We start from the raw sequence: 14,903 nt of genomic DNA, 5'->3' as shown, positions 1-14,903 counted from the left end.
CCCACATCCACAAGGTTATATTCACAAGCCAAATCGTTAAGTAATGCAGCACTAGGGTCATATCTCTTACATAATGCTGATCGGTCCTCATCATTACAAACACAATTAAAATCTCCCAACAACATAATTTTGCGATCTGTGCACAAATGATTAACTAATGAAAGAAAAAAATGCCTTCTGTCTCGTTGTTTTACAGGGGCGTAAACACAAATAATTCGCCACTGCACACCTGAGATTGTGAGGTCACAGCATATAAGTCGTCCCTCGCCATCTATGCAATAAGACATGGCTGTCATCTCTAGTGTTTTGGCCAGGAATAGCATACACCCTCCGGACAAGCCTCTAGCGTGGCTAACAATAATGTTATATTCCGGCAAAAACGGCTCAAGAGCAGCTTCCGTCTCTTCATCGGAGGACAACTTTGTTTCCTGAATTGCTGCTACAGACACACTCCATTTCTTTAACAGATGTCTTAACTGCTGCTGTCTCCGACGATTACGCATACCCCTGACGTTAAGGGTAGCGACTTGATATGCTGCGACTCTAGCCATTTTTGGTACTAGTCCTTTTAAACATCATCCCCTGGAATGGGGTGGCCCGACTGCAAATTGGCGGCCTTTCGGGCAGACATCGCCCTCCTCTTTAAAGTCACCCTGGCTTTGGCCTCTACACAGTGTGCCTTCTGGCCAGCACCATCGATACACACCTCATCATCTGCGGGACGCTTCAAAGGCACTGTGTTGTCCATGTCCTCCTCTGAGACACTCAAGGCTTCGGCCCACGAACCTGATTGGAGCACATCGCTCGCTGCCACACTGACAGCCGACAGAGAACCGGACGCACCAGAGATCGGTGCCACAGACGGCTCACTGTTACCCTCCAACGACGAAGGAGAATCAATGACGAAGGAGGATAGGCGAGCATCCACTGGTAGTATCTTCTCCACTGATTCCACAGGAGGCATATCCAGACGTCCTTCAATGAAAGGTGGTTCTTGGGCAGCAAGGGCAGCACTAGTGGCACTCACAGCTGGGGCCGGGTCCGGCGGTTTTGGCTCTGGAGACGCTAGTTCTTGATGGCCAGTCACTGCAGATTCTTCTGAGTTGGTGTGAAGTGCAGAAGGCTTCTGGTCCGCATCAATTTGAGGTTCACGACCTAAGTCACCAGTTACATCAACAACCTCTGACACATCCATGATATGTTCGGACGCCACGTCATCTTCTCGTGACCACTGGCCTTGACGCAGTCTATCGGCATAACTTAATACACAGTTCTCCACAGTATGGCCAAAGCGCCGGCACTGGGTGCATCGAGGCGTTCGGCACTGACGCGTACATGGCCTACCCGGCTGCATCGAAGGCACAGTGGAGGTCTCCCTGAGATAAGCACTAATGCCTGCACCCCATAAACATTAAGAGTGAGAGGAATTGTACTTGCTGACACTCCGTCCTTGAGCGTGAGGGAGATTTCACGGTTCGCCGTTTCCATGTGCTCCATCCCTGGGCACCGCCACTTTTCACGTTCCACAGATTGAATCGTTCCATAAGGCTCGAAAGCTTCCACAATCCTCCGGTGCTCCATACAGCGGGGAAGCCAAAGGAGCTTAACCTTGACATTCTTTATATCCGGGTCGAACACCATGCACCGAAGTCCTTTCACAGGGAACTCTGCTTTGTTAATTAGCTTCTGCTTTGAAAAACTACTCTCGCAGGTAACCATCCACACATGGCTCATTTGGTACTGACCAATGCACAAAATTTCCCGGAGGTCCAAAATCTGTGCAAGTGCGTCTAGAAAGTCAGGTGCTCGGTACGGGCGACCCTTAAGGTCGGCATGCAGGAAAACGGTATTAAGGACAACATTACCGGTGGGCAGGAGTGGAAGGACAACTTTGTACGTTTCGGTAGTGTCCTGAGGAGTCGAAAGACCACGGCCAACGGCCGATGCGCTGTTTCCAGCAAGCAACATTTTCAGGCTCAGCCGTCCAGAACGCTACTGAGCTACATCGGCCGCTGTCCGATGCGCTGTTTCCAGCAAGCAACATTTTTAGTCTCAGCCGTCCAGAATGCTACTGAGCTACATCGGCCGCTGTCCCCCCTGCTACTTTCTTGGGTATTTATGTTGTCTGTATACGAACCTTGAGAGTGTTCACCAGCGCCACCCTCAGCCATAGCGGCGGACGTGGGACGTCCTTTGTTACCGCCAGCGTCACGTAGAACGTGATAAAGAGCGAGGGCGAAAGCTGTGCTAGAACCCTCTTACGCTACCTATGGCTTTAAGACTGCCAGAACCGAGACCCCCGTAAGCTACAAGCAGATCAATCAAGGGGAAATGAGGGTGCTCGTTATAATACACGAAGGAAATAAGGCAACAGTCAGCGAGGCCAAGGAAAGCATTGGGGATGGTACTTTGTCTTCTTTTTTTTTTAATGTTTACTTGGATAATCACAGAAATTAGTAATGTAATCTGTTTAGGGGAAAGATAATTAGACACAAAGTAGAAGAAAAAAAACGTGCCGATGTGGGATTCGAACCCACGACCTCCGAATACCGCGTCCGGTGCTCTTCCAACTGAGCTACATCGGCTTTTTTTTTCTTTATTGCATGGAAAAACTTCCGTAAAAAGGAACAACTCCACTTACTTAAACATGTCCATGTCTAAAGTTACCGGGCTGCTTAATGCGAGCCCGTCATATCCTCAGCCCGACAATGCACAATCATCAGAACATCAAAAGTCTGGGAGACATACGCATGCGTCTAGATACGGCATCCAGTTTGGAGGTTCTTCACGTGCAGCATATACACTTCTCACCAAAGCACACTGCTCCCGAAACACGGATTTCGACGATCTTGGTGGCTCTGCATGCCTGTCGATCATGCGGCTTTTCCAAAGGCTGAACAGTCCCATCAACACAAATAGATCGTAAGGCACGACAGAGTTTTTGTCAGGAGGCAAAAATCTAATTGTATAAGGCGTAATTTCAATGTCCTTTTTAAGAGTTCTTTGTAGTATGTCCCAAAAGAACATAGCATCACGGCACAGAATAAAGCAATGAGCAATTGTCTCAGGCACGTTACAGAGACGACAATTTACCGACCAGGGCACAAACGTCTCTTTATTGTGAAGAAATGTCTTGACAGGCAACGTCGCTGTATGTAATTTAAAAAAGAACGTTTTTGCAGCTGCCTGAATGCACATTTGCCTAACACGCTTTAGAACAGTGGTGTCCAAAAACCCCAGATAAGGCTGCCGATACAACGGTGTAGGGAACAAAGACTCAGTGAGAGCCTGGGTCATCTGCTTTTTCGAGAGGCTATACAGGTAATCTACAGAGAAACGCACAGTGAGAAAATTGAAAGTGTCAGCAACCTCCTTAAGGAATCCCAAAAACGCCTCTCACGAGCCTGCCCAATTGGTGCGAATAAGTAAGGCAAATGTGGACTAAGGCGCCTAATGAGCACAGTTACAAGAAACGGATGGTTTGCCGATTTGAAAAAGAAAAAACGGGAGACAAGTTGATGCACAAACAAGTGAACAAGGCCCACTCCACCAGACTCTAAGGGAAGAAACAAGTTGTCACGCCGCATGGGCTCCCATTGAGAGCGCCACACAAATGTTGCAAATATTCTGTGTATAACTTGTACTTTGCTCCTCGCACAATGCAGGACCTGAAGGATATACGCGAGCTTTGCAAACAAAATATGTTACAGACCTGTGCCCTAGCAAACACTGAGAGTTCCCTACCCATCCAAGCCTGCGTTTGTCGCCGCATAGGTACGATTTGTGAATCCCAGTAGGCTGCGCTGTTACGAACTTGGTGCAGCGGAACCAATAGGTACTGAAGAGGACTACAGTCCCAGCATATGCCTCCAAACTGGCTTGGTCTAGTGCCCCAGTGTCCCAACCAAAAACCTTTGGATTTATCTCAATTAAGGGCCGCGCCTGATACATCGCAGAACTGTTCAGTCAAGTGTAAAGCCTCAAGTACACTCTTTTTGTCAGAACAAAAGAGGGCGATATCGTCCGCGTAAGCTAAAATCTTAACTTCACATTGAGCCAGAGAGAAACCACGGATGGCTGCACTGTTAATTATACTGAGACAGAGGGGTTCCAGATATAAGCCAAACAACAGTGGAGACAATGGACATCCTTGACGAACAGATGATTCCAGTGGTATTGGTTTCGTTAGCTCCTGATTAACAATTAGTCTTGTATACGAGTTCATATAGCACAGCCTTATGCCTTTCAGCAAAACGTCACCAATGTCTGCATTCTCCAAGAGCGCGAACAAGAAATTGTGCCGAACTTTATCAAACGCCATCGCCACGTCAATTTGAATCAGAGCTACTTGGCCTGTCTCATCTGATACTGTCTCGATTACTGAACGTGCAATATGGATGTGTGTTTGAATACTGCGCCCTCTGATACCACATACCTGATGCAAACCTATCAAGTCCATGATAACCAGCTGCAAACGAGAACAAAGGACCTTGGCAAAAATTTTGTAATCAACATTACAGAGGGAAATTGGACGATATCCTTCAACAGTTTTCAACCGACTAGTATCTTTGCTTTTGGGTATTAATATTGTGTGGCCTGAATAGAAAGTGGGGGCAGGAAAACCACATCATAAGATGCTTGGAATACTTCCATCAAAACAGGCGTTAGGCAAGGCGAAAATGTTTTATAAAATTCGCTAGTAATACCATCTGGGCCAGGAGATTTCTGGTTCTGAAGGTCTGAAATGGCTGATTTAATTTCTTCCAAAGTGATGGGTCCCTCTACTACAGCACATTTCTCATCGTCTAGTCGAGGAAAGTTCTCAAGTAAGGAATTATAATCGAAACCCTGATTTGGATCTTTACAACTGCCGAACAGCTTTCGATAATAATCATAGAAAGCAGCAAGAATACTAGGAGCATCACTATATGTGCAACCACCATACTGAATTTCCAATATTTCCTTCGTAAGAGCATTCTCTCTCTCATCACTGAGGGCCCGACGTGAAGGTTGCTTGTCAAGAAACCTTCGAGTCCTAGATCTTATTAGGGCCCCCTTGTATCTTTCCGTCGCAATTTGTTGAAGCTCTGCCTTTACGTTATTAATTTCTTCAACATAGGCACCCGGGCTAACCCTCTCTAGCTCATGTAGCTCAGTTAGAGTGCGCCCAAGCTCACGAAGGTGGTGTCTCTTTAGGAACGCGATTCTTGCAGAGGCTTCAATTGCTAAGTTTTTGGTTTCCTGTTTGAACAAGTCCCATTTTTGAAAAACTGACAGATCATGGCGTGACCATATGTCTTTCAAACAAGTAGGTACAGCACGCTTAAAGATTTCATCTGAGAGCAGACAGTTATTCATTTTCCACAGTTCCCACCGAGGGTGAAGTATCTACCGACTGTACCTCCCTACCTGAAGAGACACCATACAATGATCACTGAAGAAGATGGGCCGCACCCAGTAACCAAACAAATTTGCTAACATGTCTGCAGAAACATAAATTCTGTCAAGGCGGGCATTAGAGGAGAACTGAAAATGAGTGAAATGAATACTGTCGCCTTTTTCCTGCCCCACATCCACAAGGTTATATTCACAAGCCAAATCGTTAAGTAATGCAGCACTAGGGTCATATCTCTTACATAATGCTGATCGGTCCTCATCCCTACAAACACAATTAAAATCTCCCAACAACATAATTTTGCGATCTGTGCACAAATGATTAACTAATGAAAGAAAAAAAATGCCTTCTGTCTCGTTGTTTTACAGGGGCGTAAACACAAATAATTCGCCACTGCACACCTAAGATTGTGAGGTCACAGCATATAAGTCGTCCCTCGCCATCTATGCAATAAGACATGGCTATCATCTCTAGTGTTTTGGCCAGGAATAGCATACACCCTCCGGACAAGCCTCTAGCGTGGCTAACAAAAATGTTATATTCCGGCAAAAACGGCTCAAGAGCAGCTTCCGTCTCTTCATCGGAGGACAACTTCGTTTCCTGAATTGCTGCTACAGACACACTCCATTTCTTTAACAGATGTCTTAACTTCTGCTGTCTCCGACGATTACGCATACCCCTGACGTTAAGGGTAGCGACTTGATATGCTGCGACTCTAGCCATTTTTGGTACTAGTCCTTTTAAACATCATCCCCTGGAATGGGGTGGCCCGCCTGCAAATTGGCGGCCTTTCGGGCAGACATCGCCCTCCTCTTTAAAGTCACCCTTCCTGTGGCCTCTACACAGTGTGCCTTCTGGCCAGCACCATCGATACACACCTCATCATCTGCGGGACGCTTCAAAGGCACTATGTTGTCCATGTCCTCCTCTGAGACACTCAAGGCTTCGGCCCACGAACCTTATTGGAGCACATCGCTCGCTGCCACACTGACAGCCGACAGAGAACCGGACGCACCAGAGATCGGCGCCACAGACGGCTCACTGTTACCCTCCAACGACGAAGGAGAATCACTGACGAAGGAGGATAGGCGAGTATCCACTGGCAGTATCTTCTCCACTGATTCCACAGGAGGCATATCCAGACGTCCTTCAATGAAAGGTGGTTCTTGGGCAGCAAGGGCAGCACTCTGAGTAGCACTCACAGGTGGGCCCGGGTCCGGCGGTTTTGGCTCTGGAGACGCTGGTTCTTGATGGACAGTCACTGCAGATTCTTCTGAGTTGGTGTGAAGTGCAGAAGGCTTCTGGTCCCCATCAATTTGAGGTTCACGACCTAACTCACCAGTTACATCAGCAACCTCTGACACATCCATGATATGTTCGGACGCCACGTCATCTTCTCGTGACCACTGGCCTTGACGCAGTCTATCGGCATAACTTAATACACAGTTCTCCACAGTATGGCCAAAGCGCCGGCACTGGGTGCATCGAGGCGTTCGGCACTGACGCGTACATGGCCTACCCGGCTGCATCGAAGGCACAGTGGAGGTCTCCCTGAGATAAGCACTAATGCCTGCACCCCATAAACATAAAGAGTGAGAGGAATTGTACTTGCTGACACTCCGTCCTTGAGCGTGAGGGAGATTTCACGGTTCGCCGTTTCCATGTGCTCCATCCCTGGGCACCGCCACTTTTCACGTTCCACAGATTGAATCGTTCCATAAGGCTCGAAAGCTTCCACAATCCTCCGGTGCTCCATATAGCGGGGAAGCCAAAGGAGCTTAACCTTGACATTCTTTGTATCCGGGTCGAACACCATGCACCGAAGTCCTTTCACAGGGAACTCTGCTTTGTTAATTAGCTTCTGCTTTGAAAAACTACTCTCGCAGGTAACCATCCACACGTGGCTCATTTGGTACTGACCAATGCACAAAATTTCCCGGAGGTCCAAAATCTGTGCAAGTGCGTCTCGAAAGTCAGGTGCTCGGTACGGGCGACCCTTAAGGTCGGCATGCAGGAAAACGGTATTAAGGACAACATTACCGGTGGGCAGGAGTGGAAGGACAACTTTGTACGTTTCGGTAGTGTCCTGAGGAGTCGAAAGACCTCGGCCAACGGCCGATGCGCTGTTTCCAGCAAACAACATTTTCAGGCTCAGCCGTCCAGAACGCTACTGAGCTACATCGGCCGCTGTCCGATGCGCTGTTTCCAGCAAGCAACATTTTTAGGCTCAGCCGTCCAGAATGCTACTGAGCTACATCGGCCGCTGTCCCCCCTGCTACTTTCTTGGGTATTTATGTTGTCTGTATACGAACCTTGAGAGTGTTCACCAGCGCCACCCTCAGCCATAGCGGCGGACGTGGGACGTCCTTTGTTACCGCCAGCGTCACGTAGAACGTGATCAAGAGCGAGGGCGAAAGCTGTGCTAGAACCCTGTTACGCTACCTATGGCTTCAAGACTGCCAGAACCGAGACCCCCGTAAGCTACAAGCAGATCAATCAAGGGGAAATGAGGGTGCTCGTTATAATACACGAAGGAAATAAGCCAACAGTCAGCGAGGCCAAGGAAAGCATTGGGGATGGTACTTTGTCTTCTTTTTTTTTTAATGTTTACTTGGATAATCACAGAAATTAGTAATGTAATCTGTTTAGGGGAAAGATAATTAGACACAAAGTAGAAGAAAAAAAACGTGCCGATGTGGGATCCGAACCCACGACCTCCGAATACCGCGTCCGGTTCTCTTCCAACTGAGCTACATCGGCCTTTTTTTTTCTTTATTGCATGGAAAAACTTCCGTAAAAAGGAACAACTCCACTTACTTAAACATGTCCATGTCTAAAGTTACCGGGCTGCTTAATGCGAGCCCGTCATATCGTCAGCCCGACAATGCACAATCATCAGAACATCAAAAGTCTGAGAGACATACACATGCGTCTAGATACGGCATCCAGTTTGGAGGTTCTTCACGTGCAGCATATACACTTCTCAGCAAAGCACACTGCTCCCGAAACACGGATTTCGACGATCTTGGTGGCTCTGCATGCCTGTCGATCATGCGGCTTTTCCAAAGGCTGAACAGTCCCATCAACACAAATAGATGGTAAGGCACGACAGAGTTTTTGTCAGGAGGCAAAAATCTAATTGTATAAGGCGTAATTTCAATGTCCTTTTTAAGAGTTCTTTGTAGTATGTCCCAAAAGAACATAGCATCACGGCACAGAATAAAGCAATGATCAATTGTCTCAGGCACGTTACAGAGACGACAATTTACCGACCAGGGCACAAATGTCTCCTTATTGTGAAGAAATGTCTTGACAGGCAACGTCGCTGTATGTAATTTGAAAAAGAACGTTTTTGCAGCTGCCTGAATGCACATTTGCCTAACACGCTTTAGAACAGTGCTGTCCAAAAACCCCAGATAAGGCTGCCGATACAACGGTGTAGGGAACAAAGACTCAGTGAGAGCCTGGGTCATCTGCTTTCTCGAGAGGCTATACAAGTAATCTACAGAGAAACGCACAGTGAGAAAATTGAAAGTGTCACCAACCTCCTTATGGAATCCCCATAAACGCCTCTCACGAGCCTGCCCAGTTGGTGCGAATAAGTAAGGCAAATGCGGACTAAGGCGCCTAATGAGCACAGTTACAAGAAACGGATGGTTTGCCGATTTGAAAAAGAAAAAACGGGAGACAAGTTGATGCACAAACAAGTGAACAAGGCCCACTCCACCAGACTCTAAGGGAAGAAACAAGTTGTCACGCCGCATGGGCTCCCATTGAGAGCGCCACACAAATGTTGCAAATATTCTGTGTATAACTTGTACTTTGCTCCTCGCACAATGCAGGACCTGAAGGATATACGCAAGCTTTGCAAACAAAAATATGTTACAGACCTGTGCCCTAGCAAACACTGAGAGTTCCCTACCCATCCAAGCCTGCGTTTGTCGCCGCATAGGTACGATTTGTGAATCCCAGTAGGCTGCGCTGTTACGAACTTGGTGCAGCGGAACCCCTAGGTACTGAAGAGGACTACAGTCCCAGCATGTGCCTCCAAACTGGCTTGGTCTAGTGCCCCAGTGTCCCAACCAAAAACCTTTGGATTTATCTAAATTAAGGGCCGCGCCTGATACATCGCAGAACTGTTCAGTCAAGTGTAAAGCCTCAAGTACACTCTTTTTGTCAGAACAAAAGAGGGCGATATCGTCCGCGTAAGCTAAAATCTTAACTTCACATTGAGCCAGAAAGAAATCACGGATGGCTGCACTGTTAATTATACTGAGACAGAGGGGTTCTAGATATAAGCCAAACAACAGTGGAGACAGTGGACATCCTTGACGAACAGATGATTCCAGTGGTATTGGTTTCGTTAGCTCCTGATTAACAATTAGTCTTGTATACGAGTTCATATAGCACAGCCATATGCCTTTGAGCAAAACGTCACCAATGTTTGCATTCTCCAAGAGCGCGAACAAGAAATTGTGCCGAACTTTATCAAACGCCTTCGCCAGGTCAATTTGAATCAGAGCTACTTGGCCTGTCTCATCTGATACTGTCTCGATTACTGAACGTGCAATATGGATGTGTGTTTGAATACTGCGCCCTCTGATACCACATACCTGATGCGAACCTATCAAGTCCATGATAACCAGCTGCAAACGAGAACAAAGGACCTTGGCAAAAATTTTGTAATCAACATTACAGAGGGAAATTGGACGATATCCTTCAACAGTTTTCAACCGACTAGTATCTTTGCTTTTGGGTATTAATATAGTGTGGCCTGAATAGAAAGTGGGGGGCAGGAAACCCACATCATAAGATGCTTGGAATACTTCCATCAAAACAGGCGTTAGGCAAGGCGAAAATGTTTTATAAAATTCGCTAGTAATACCATCTGGGCCAGGAGATTTCTGGTTCTGAAGGTCTGAAATGGCTGATTTAATTTCTTCCAAAGTGATGGGTCCCTCTACTACAGCACATTTCTCATCGTCTAGTCGAGGAAAGTTCTCAAGTAAGGAATTATAATCGAAACCCTGATTTGGATCTTTACAACTGCCGAACAGCTTTCGATAATAATCATAGAAAGCAGCAAGAATACTAGGAGCATCACTATATGTGCAACCACCATACTGAATTTCCAACATTTCCTTCGTAAGAGCGTTCTCTCTTTCATCACTGAGGGCCCGACGTGAAGGTTGCTCGTCAAGAAACCTTCGAGTCCTAGATCTTATTAGGGCCCCCTTGTATCTTTCCGTCGCAATTTGTTGAAGCTCTGCCTTTACGTTATTAATTTCTTCAACATAGGCACCCGGGCTAACCCTCTCTAGCTCATGTAGCTCAGTTAGAGTGCGCCCAAGCTCACGAAGGTGGTGTCTCTTTAGGAACGCGATTCTTGCAGAGGCTTCAATTGCTAAGTTTTTGGTTTCCTGTTTGAACAAGTCCCATTTTTGAAAAACTGACAGATCATGGCGTGACCATATGTCTTTCAAACAAGTACGTACAGCACGCTTAAAGATTTCATCTGAGAGCAGACAGTTATTCATTTTCCACAGTTCCCACCGAGGGTGAAGTATCTGCCGACTGTACCTCCCTACCGGAAGAGACACCATACAGTGGTCACTGAAGAAGATGGGCCGCACCCAGTAACCAAACAAATTTGCTAACATGTCTGCAGAAACATAAATTCTGTCAAGGCGGGCATTAGAGGAGAACTGAAAATGAGTGAAATGAATACTGTCGCCTTTTTCCTGCCCCACATCCACAAGGTTATATTCACAAGCCAAATCGTTAAGTAATGCAGCACTAGGGTCATATCTCTTACATAATGCTGATCGGTCCTCATCATTACAAACACAATTAAAATCTCCCAACAACATAATTTTGCGATCTGTGCACAAATGATTAACTAATGAAAGAAAAAAATGCCTTCTGTCTCGTTGTTTTACAGGGGCGTAAACACAAATAATTCGCCACTGCACACCTGAGATTGTGAGGTCACAGCATATAAGTCGTCCCTCGCCATCTATGCAATAAGACATGGCTGTCATCTCTAGTGTTTTGGCCAGGAATAGCATACACCCTCCGGACAAGCCTCTAGCGTGGCTAACAATAATGTTATATTCCGGCAAAAACGGCTCAAGAGCAGCTTCCGTCTCTTCATCGGAGGACAACTTTGTTTCCTGAATTGCTGCTACAGACACACTCCATTTCTTTAACAGATGTCTTAACTGCTGCTGTCTCCGACGATTACGCATACCCCTGACGTTAAGGGTAGCGACTTGATATGCTGCGACTCTAGCCATTTTTGGTACTAGTCCTTTTAAACATCATCCCCTGGAATGGGGTGGCCCGACTGCAAATTGGCGGCCTTTCGGGCAGACATCGCCCTCCTCTTTAAAGTCACCCTGGCTTTGGCCTCTACACAGTGTGCCTTCTGGCCAGCACCATCGATACACACCTCATCATCTGCGGGACGCTTCAAAGGCACTGTGTTGTCCATGTCCTCCTCTGAGACACTCAAGGCTTCGGCCCACGAACCTGATTGGAGCACATCGCTCGCTGCCACACTGACAGCCGACAGAGAACCGGACGCACCAGAGATCGGTGCCACAGACGGCTCACTGTTACCCTCCAACGACGAAGGAGAATCAATGACGAAGGAGGATAGGCGAGCATCCACTGGTAGTATCTTCTCCACTGATTCCACAGGAGGCATATCCAGACGTCCTTCAATGAAAGGTGGTTCTTGGGCAGCAAGGGCAGCACTCTGAGTGGCACTCACAGCTGGGGCCGGGTCCGGCGGTTTTGGCTCTGGAGACGCTAGTTCTTGATGGCCAGTCACTGCAGATTCTTCTGAGTTGGTGTGAAGTGCAGAAGGCTTCTGGTCCGCATCAATTTGAGGTTCACGACCTAAGTCACCAGTTACATCAACAACCTCTGACACATCCATGATATGTTCGGACGCCACGTCATCTTCTCGTGACCACTGGCCTTGACGCAGTCTATCGGCATAACTTAATACACAGTTCTCCACAGTATGGCCAAAGCGCCGGCACTGGGTGCATCGAGGCGTTCGGCACTGACGCGTACATGGCCTACCCGGCTGCATCGAAGGCACAGTGGAGGTCTCCCTGAGATAAGCACTAATGCCTGCACCCCATAAACATTAAGAGTGAGAGGAATTGTACTTGCTGACACTCCGTCCTTGAGCGTGAGGGAGATTTCACGGTTCGCCGTTTCCATGTGCTCCATCCCTGGGCACCGCCACTTTTCACGTTCCACAGATTGAATCGTTCCATAAGGCTCGAAAGCTTCCACAATCCTCCGGTGCTCCATACAGCGGGGAAGCCAAAGGAGCTTAACCTTGACATTCTTTATATCCGGGTCGAACACCATGCACCGAAGTCCTTTCACAGGGAACTCTGCTTTGTTAATTAGCTTCTGCTTTGAAAAACTACTCTCGCAGGTAACCATCCACACATGGCTCATTTGGTACTGACCAATGCACAAAATTTCCCGGAGGTCCAAAATCTGTGCAAGTGCGTCTAGAAAGTCAGGTGCTCGGTACGGGCGACCCTTAAGGTCGGCATGCAGGAAAACGGTATTAAGGACAACATTACCGGTGGGCAGGAGTGGAAGGACAACTTTGTACGTTTCGGTAGTGTCCTGAGGAGTCGAAAGACCACGGCCAACGGCCGATGCGCTGTTTCCAGCAAGCAACATTTTCAGGCTCAGCCGTCCAGAACGCTACTGAGCTACATCGGCCGCTGTCCGATGCGCTGTTTCCAGCAAGCAACATTTTTAGGCTCAGCCGTCCAGAATGCTACTGAGCTACATCGGCCGCTGTCCCCCCTGCTACTTTCTTGGGTATTTATGTTGTCTGTATACGAACCTTGAGAGTGTTCACCAGCGCCACCCTCAGCCATAGCGGCGGACGTGGGACGTCCTTTGTTACCGCCAGCGTCACGTAGAACGTGATAAAGAGCGAGGGCGAAAGCTGTGCTAGAACCCTCTTACGCTACCTATGGCTTTAAGACTGCCAGAACCGAGACCCCCGTAAGCTACAAGCAGATCAATCAAGGGGAAATGAGGGTGCTCGTTATAATACACGAAGGAAATAAGGCAACAGTCAGCGAGGCCAAGGAAAGCATTGGGGATGGTACTTTGTCTTCTTTTTTTTTAATGTTTACTTGGATAATCACAGAAATTAGTAATGTAATCTGTTTAGGGGAAAGATAATTAGACACAAAGTAGAAGAAAAAAAACGTGCCGATGTGGGATTCGAACCCACGACCTCCGAATACCGCGTCCGGTGCTCTTCCAACTGAGCTACATCGGCTTTTTTTTTCTTTATTGCATGGAAAAACTTCCGTAAAAAGGAACAACTCCACTTACTTAAACATGTCCATGTCTAAAGTTACCGGGCTGCTTAATGCGAGCCCGTCATATCCTCAGCCCGACAATGCACAATCATCAGAACATCAAAAGTCTGGGAGACATACGCATGCGTCTAGATACGGCATCCAGTTTGGAGGTTCTTCACGTGCAGCATATACACTTCTCACCAAAGCACACTGCTCCCGAAACACGGATTTCGACGATCTTGGTGGCTCTGCATGCCTGTCGATCATGCGGCTTTTCCAAAGGCTGAACAGTCCCATCAACACAAATAGATCGTAAGGCACGACAGAGTTTTTGTCAGGAGGCAAAAATCTAATTGTATAAGGCGTAATTTCAATGTCCTTTTTAAGAGTTCTTTGTAGTATGTCCCAAAAGAACATAGCATCACGGCACAGAATAAAGCAATGAGCAATTGTCTCAGGCACGTTACAGAGACGACAATTTACCGACCAGGGCACAAACGTCTCTTTATTGTGAAGAAATGTCTTGACAGGCAACGTCGCTGTATGTAATTTAAAAAAGAACGTTTTTGCAGCTGCCTGAATGCACATTTGCCTAACACGCTTTAGAACAGTGGTGTCCAAAAACCCCAGATAAGGCTGCCGATACAACGGTGTAGGGAACAAAGACTCAGTGAGAGCCTGGGTCATCTGCTTTTTCGAGAGGCTATACAGGTAATCTACAGAGAAACGCACAGTGAGAAAATTGAAAGTGTCAGCAACCTCCTTAAGGAATCCCAAAAACGCCTCTCACGAGCCTGCCCAATTGGTGCGAATAAGTAAGGCAAATGTGGACTAAGGCGCCTAATGAGCACAGTTACAAGAAACGGATGGTTTGCCGATTTGAAAAAGAAAAAACGGGAGACAAGTTGATGCACAAACAAGTGAACAAGGCCCACTCCACCAGACTCTAAGGGAAGAAACAAGTTGTCACGCCGCATGGGCTCCCATTGAGAGCGCCACACAAATGTTGCAAATATTCTGTGTATAACTTGTACTTTGCTCCTCGCACAATGCAGGACCTGAAGGATATACGCGAGCTTTGCAAACAAAATATGTTACAGACCTGTGCCCTAGCAAACACTGAGAGTTCCCTACCCATCCAAGCCTGCGTT

At 47.2% G+C, this 14,903-nt stretch overlaps 2 non-coding genes across 2 annotated transcripts; both read right to left on the bottom strand.

Moving 5' to 3' along the window:
- Positions 1–2,513: 2,513 nt before the first annotated feature.
- On the bottom strand, positions 2,514–2,585 carry TRNAP-CGG (transfer RNA proline (anticodon CGG)). The gene has a single exon. It is a non-coding gene; the product is annotated as a tRNA-Pro (tRNA).
- An 11,070-nt stretch (positions 2,586–13,655) lies between these two features.
- Positions 13,656–13,727, bottom strand: TRNAP-CGG (transfer RNA proline (anticodon CGG)). The gene has a single exon. It is a non-coding gene; the product is annotated as a tRNA-Pro (tRNA).
- Positions 13,728–14,903: the final 1,176 nt, after the last annotated feature.

This window comes from Amblyomma maculatum, chromosome 5 (assembly GCF_055883805.1).
Source record: "Amblyomma maculatum isolate TAMU_Amacu chromosome 5, ASM5588380v1, whole genome shotgun sequence".
Classification (NCBI taxonomy): domain Eukaryota; kingdom Metazoa; phylum Arthropoda; class Arachnida; order Ixodida; family Ixodidae; genus Amblyomma; species Amblyomma maculatum.
Note: the sequence above shows the minus strand (reverse complement) of the source record. Positions and strands in the feature narration are given on the sequence as shown.